This window comes from Salvelinus sp. IW2-2015, unplaced genomic scaffold (genome assembly GCF_002910315.2).
Source record: "Salvelinus sp. IW2-2015 unplaced genomic scaffold, ASM291031v2 Un_scaffold1815, whole genome shotgun sequence".
Lineage (NCBI taxonomy): Eukaryota > Metazoa > Chordata > Actinopteri > Salmoniformes > Salmonidae > Salvelinus > Salvelinus sp. IW2-2015.
The window spans coordinates 26,737-33,289 of NW_019943188.1; the positions used below are offsets into that span (position 1 = coordinate 26,737).

Below are 6,553 nucleotides of genomic sequence, written 5' to 3' on the forward strand. Positions count from 1 at the left end.
AACACAGACTGACTGTCCCTAATTAAATATATTAATTTACGATATAGTAGAGGGTCTGTGCAGCAGGCTGAACGTTAGACGTCCCTACTATACGTTCGGTGTTTTACTAACCTGAGAGGTGAGTTCGGTTGCACGCGCCCGTAAGTATTTCCGGTCTCTTCGGTGAAGCCCGTTGACCATTGCAGCTGCTGTAAATGGATTATCAAACCTCTCCTCCTTCACATCATCCGCCGGACCAACGCAGTTCAGTTTTGTTTTGACCGCAGCAGTAGAGCGAGGGACTGAGTTCTGTTATCGTTCTGTTGCGTCTCCTTATGTAGCAGTTCCTATCTCTGAAAATTCGACTAACGTCTAGATCACCACTACATCCACACCACGGCTACCGTAGAGAAAACCACAAACCCATATCAGACATTTAAACTATAGCCGAAGCAACTCCAGTGTAGATTTGGCTTTGTGTGTAGTTATGTCCTGCTGAAAGGTGAATTCCTCCCCCAGCTGTCTGGTGTAAAGCAGACTGAACAGGTTTTCCTCTAGGATTTGTCTGTGCTTAGCTCTGTTCCGTTTTATAGTACTTTCATAGATCGTTTTATAGGTACTTTTATAGGAAATTTCTCTTGACTCAAACACCTCCTGAACAGATGAAATGTATGCACTGTGTCAACAGCCTGGAAACCCCTCTAATCTCAATCTATGTCTGGAAACTTCCACTTTCATTATAACATGCTGTTCTTGTAAATCATAACCCCCCTCCTCCCCCAAACACAAACACATTTCCTTGACTGTTTCCAACTCTCTCAATCCATTTCATAAATAAAAAGTTGAAATTAACACCAAAAAAATCCTCTCTCTTCTGTGTTAGAGTCCTAACAGTAACGGCGGGTGAGCCATGGGCAGAGAGCGATTACAACTGAGCACAAGCCAATCCAGGAGGATGGCCCTGCGTCAATCAATTCAGTTCCCGGCAAGGACCCCAGACGGAGCGGGGGGGGGGCTGGTGCAAATATATAGGGTCTGTGCAGCAGGCTGAACGTTAGACGTCCCTACTATACGTTCGGGTGTTTTTACTTACCTGAGAGGTGAGTTCGGTTGCACGGTGTCCGTAAGGATTCCCGGTCTCCTTCGGTGGAGCCCATTGGACCATTGCAGCTGCTGTAAATGGGATTATCAAACCTCTCCTCTTTCATCATCCGCTGGACCAACTGCAGTCAGTTTTGTTTTGACCGCAGCAGTAGAGCGAGGGACGTGTTTCTGTTATCGTGTCTCTTGCGGCTCCTTATGTAGCAGTCTCGATAACACCTACAGCGCCCACAGAGCGAAACCAAAACCATATCGAGACATTTCAATATAGCCCTTATGAGAAGAGCTATGGTTTCTGTGGAACTGTGAACTTTTGTTATTAGTTAGTGTATTTGTCATATAGCCTACGCATGATGGGAGTACACAGTGCAACAAAATGCTTAATTTCAGGTTCACTACCCACAATGCATTTAAGTGAATAAAACAGCACACAAATAAAAGCTCAATTAATAAAAATAGAAAATAATTTTGCAAAACTATAATACAACAAGGCACTCAAACGAATTGAAGTATGATATTTACACGTGCCGGGGAATTGTGGAAATAGATCAAGCCAGCAACCGGCTTATTTCTTGTAAACCACGTGATCGATGTCTTCTGTCTTCTATAATAGACTTATCTAGAGATTCATAGAGTAACCGAAAGTCCCCCCAAAATATAAGGCCCAACCAGCAAAAGCAGCATATATACAGAGCCTTACAAAAGTATTCATACCCCTTGGATTTCTTCACATTTTATGGTGTTTACAAAGTGGGATTAAAATTGATTTAATTGTACATTTTTGTCAATGATCTAAACAAAATACTCTGTAAAATGTCAAAGTGGAAGAATATATATATTTATTTTAGATTGATATAAATTAAATTCCGAAAATATAGTTGTTCCATAAGTATTCATCTCCCCGAGTCAATACATGTTAGAAACACCTTGGCAGCCATTACAGCTGTGCATCTTGGGTAAGTCTCTAATAGCTTTACACACCTGTATTGCGCAATATTAGCCCATTAATTATTTTCATAATTCTTCAAGCTCTGTCAAGATGTTGGGGATCACGGCTAGACAGCCATTTTCACGTCTTGCCATAGATTTTCAAAACTGTAACTTGACCACTCAGAAACATTCACTGTCTTCTTGGGAAGCAACTCCAGTGTAGATTTGGCTTTGTGTTGTAGGTTATTGTCCTGCTGAAAGGTGAATTCCTCTCCCAGTGTCTGGTGTAAAGCAGACTGAASCAGGTTTTCCTCTAGGAGTTTGTCTGTGCTTAGCTCTGTTCCGTTTTATAGGTACTTTCATAGATCGTTTTATAGGTACTTTTATAGGAAATTTCTCTTGACTCAAACACCTCCCTGAACAGATGAATGTATGCACTGTGTCAACAGCCTGGGAACCCCCTTCTAAATCTCAATCTATGTCTTTGGAAACTTCCACTTTCATTATAACATGCTGTTCTTGTAAATCATAACCCCTCCTCCCCCAAACACAAACACATTTCCTTGACTGTTTCCAACTTCTCAATTCCATTTCAAAAAAAAGTGAAATTAACACAAAAAAAAGTCCTCTCTCTTTCTGTGTTAGGTCCGTCAGTGAACTGCGTTTGGTGAGGGTCCATGGGTCAGAGGGCGGGATTACACTTCCAAGCCAATCATGAGGATGCCTCTGTCAATCAATATCCCTGTCTATGTGAACAGTACGTTCTGGTTGGTTGTTTTTGCATGATGTGTTTTCACATCCTTTTTCACACCATTTTTGAAGGCTTACAGTAAACGCTCTCTCTCTCTCTCTCTGTCTGGCTCTATCTATCTGTCTGTCTGTCTGTCTGTCTGTCTGTCTGTCTCAATCAATCTCTCTCTGTCTCTCTCTGTCTCTCTCTCTCTCTCAGGTAGCCTGTTATCATTTCCCAGGAGGGACCAGTTGATGGACAGGTGCGCTGCGTTGCCGCCGGTTACCCGGCCCTAAAATCACTGGTTCTACTGTGAAACTCCCCCACACACGGTACGGACAATAACACACACAGCCTACTGTGAACTCCCACACACGGTACGGACATAACCACACAGCCATAGTCACTACTGTCATTTCTGCGTGTTGATGCTAAATTGCATTGACATCCCAAGTACCCCAGTAAAAGTAATATATACAGAGATGTGAGAGTGAACAATAACCTAAACAGTTGTTTAAAAGCATAGTTACAATGCATAGCTAACTGCAATGTCAAAATCATGTGCTTTGTAACACCAAAACTAGTGGAACTTGAGCTGCCACCAACTCGAAGGAGAAAGAAACTTGAACTTTGCTGAAGTATTGAAACCCATCATCCTGAGATGTTTTGAAACATGACATGGGTGTGTTTTAACACGGCTTAATCAACTGTTGTGCAACAACCTCCAGGGACTGGGAGCAAAAACCGGAAAAGGTTGAAAACACTATTTTGGTGTTTCAAATCAGATACCTTCTTCCTGGTCTAATACAGCATTTAGGACACCTTTCTGGAGTATTTTAATGTTTAACATTGATCTACAACAGGTGTGTCAAACTCATTCCACGGAGGGCGAGTGTCGCAGATTTTGCTTTTTCCTTTCAATTTGTAATGAACACGAGGGGGAGACAGAGAGCTGGTTCAAGCGCAGGACACAGCAGGTGTTTAATTAAAGGACAACAGGAGGAGGCAGGTAGCTGGGTCAGGGGCAGGCAAAGGTCATTACACAGGGGGTCCAAAGGGAAACAGTACAGGCAGGGAAAAGGCTAGTAACGTCGTCCGGGAGATCAGGCAATAGGTGATAACAAGAAATACCGATGGTAAAGTACAGCAGGGAATAGGCAAAAGCTCGTTAGTGAGGCAGGCAAAACTATCATACACGGGAGAGTAATTACAAGGAAAAACAGAGCTCGAAAGAAGTGTGTCACAAAACAAACAATACCTCACAGTGATGGGGTGCAAAGAACTGAACTAAATAGTGTGTGATAATGAACATACAGGTGTGTGAACAGGTGATCAGAATTCAGGCGATTTAGGATCTGGAGAGTGTGAGCTGCGTTCAGGGGGGGGGGGTCTATGTGTGTGAGAGTGTGAGCTGGAAGGGATCTGCGTTCAGGGGGGGGGGTGGGGAGTCTATGCTGTGTGAGAGTGTGAGCTGGAAAGGGAGCTGCGTTCAGGGGAAATCTTACGTGTATGGAGTGTGTGACGGTGGAAGCAGACGTTACACAATTAAGACCTAGACAACCAGGCGAGGGGAGTTCCGACCAGCAGACATTCAGCCCTCTGTGGAATGATTTTGACACGTGATATACAGTATGTATCTGACCATTGTTGAGCACAGTGCCAAATCCACAGCATTAACTAGATGTTTTAACAGCAAGCATTGGAAGATAATGTATTTACCTCTTCCATTAAAAGTTGGAAATGTGTTAGAGGGTGGTCTCTCATTGAACGTCATTTTGCCGACGTTTTTGATATCCGTTCATCACGATCCACCTCAACAAAGCTGCTTAATACTCATATAGAAATAGACTTTCCTTCCTTTAAACATGATACAACACTGTGTCCATTCCCCTTCCACCTGTCACCACTGTCCTTTCCTGTCACTTCCTGTTTTTGTCTAAATTAAACACTGAAGAAATGAAGGTGAAATTCCACAATAAATATTCTCCATATGCTCTAATCACCAATCAATATTTAGGCTATAAACCATAAGCATTTCTTAACCATTTGATTGTTTGGAGTGTTTCAGAGTACTTTTTTCTGTTTAAAACTTTCTGTGGATTCATAAATACTGACTTTTGGGTTTTCCATTCCAACCCCCCCACACACCAGATACTCTCTGGTTAGGTGACATTGGGTTTCCATTACAACCCCCTCCACACACCAGATCTCTTAGTTAGGTGCAGTAGGCTACTTTTAATGGTTTCATGACACAATCGTGGTGTTTTGAGTCTTTCCATATGTACAGTGTAAGAGCACCCTAACAGTGTGTTGTCTAGTTTTCATGTGTGATTCTGTGCACCACCCTTTCTCAAATGTGGCTTGTTTTCATTCTTCAGGGATTGAGTCAGACCTGGGACACCAGGTGAATCTCTGGCCAATCAGTGACATTAATCAATTCACTAACCACTCCCCCCCCCCAGGTGTTCCCACCTGACCAACGCCAGCCAATGGGAGCAGCGGGAGGTTGCCACGGTAACGGTATCAGACTCGGCCTTCGGCAGCAGCGAGGTGGAGAGTCGACTGAACGTCACGAAGGGAGACACGCACACACACTACCACACGTTGGAGTGTGTAGCGACCGTGCAGGGCGACCAGGCTTACACACTGTTCTCCATCAGCGGTGAGATATAACACACACACACACACATTGGACACACACACTCAGTCTCTGTAGTGGACAGGAGTGTGTGGATGTAGGGCCATATTGAGTGGGATTACAGAATGTTGAGTGTGCAGGTCTTGGATTAGACATGGACACTAATCTAATGTAATCTCACATAAACATAACACTGCTGTCTCCTCTCTGTGTGGCCGGTGGGTTTGGACTGCAGCTCACACCACAATAAGACAGTGCCTCTGTTCATCATGTAAAAACAGAAAGTCTGCAACTCAATACTAGGAAGGTGTTCTTAATGTATACTCAGGTTATATAGAGTATGTGTTGTGTGTGTGTTCTAATGTTTATACGTGTGTGTGTGTGTGTGTGTGTGTGTGTAAGAGTGAGGGGATTCAACATGTCAAAACCAGCAGTGGTTACTTCTCTTTATCTAGTTTTGGTCTGACTCAGACCCAGCCTGCAAGCACACATCTCTCACAACAGCCAGAGCTTAACCACAAAGACTAATATAGATGGCTTGTTCAACGTATAGTTGCAGAGTTTAGACACATAGCAACAGTATCTATTATAAGGCCTGCAGCAAAACACAGAATCTTAAAGTCCCCTTAATCAATAATGAGGAGGGTCTTTGGGACAATATACAATATACAATATATCGACTTCAACAGCTGTAATAGAAAGGGAACGATAACAAAAGTAACAAAAGTAACTCCAACTTATCTTTGATCAGTAACTGTAATATAATTACTCAAATGACTAGTTACCGCAAAACAAGTTGTGTTATCTGTATAACCCCCAACCATGACACACACAGAAGGACTCGCTACAAGTCATCCAGCTGCCGTAATGTCAGGGATTTTAAACCAGCTGAAATGTGTGTGTGTGTGTTTAGGTAAGACTCTGGGTTCAGGGGCCTTTGGTAAGGTGGTGAGAGCTACAGCCTATGGACTCTGTTCTGCTGATTACCGTAATGATGTCGCTGTCAAGATGCTCAAACGTGAGTAGCTGTGGTGTGTGTGTGTGGTGTGTGTGTGTGTGTGTGTGTGTCTGTGTGTGTGTGTGTGTGTGTATGTGTATTGTGTGTGGTGTGTCTGTGTGTCCCTTGCATCTTCTTCTTTATCATCATATTTAAAGCTATGACGATGGTCACTTAA

At 43.2% G+C, this 6,553-nt stretch overlaps 1 long non-coding RNA gene across 3 annotated transcripts in view; it reads right to left on the reverse strand.

The window, feature by feature from the left end:
• LOC112072072 (uncharacterized) overlaps positions 1-1,418 on the reverse strand; it is an 18,666-nt gene extending 17,248 nt beyond the window's left edge. For 2 of the 3 annotated variants that reach the window (XR_011476060.1, XR_002894240.2), the window contains exon 1: positions 1,073-1,418. This is a non-coding gene — a long non-coding RNA (uncharacterized lncRNA). Of the gene's footprint in view, positions 1-111; positions 197-1,072 lie in introns of those variants that run through there. The other variant, XR_011476059.1, reaches the window with a different exon arrangement.
• Positions 1,419-6,553: the final 5,135 nt, after the last annotated feature.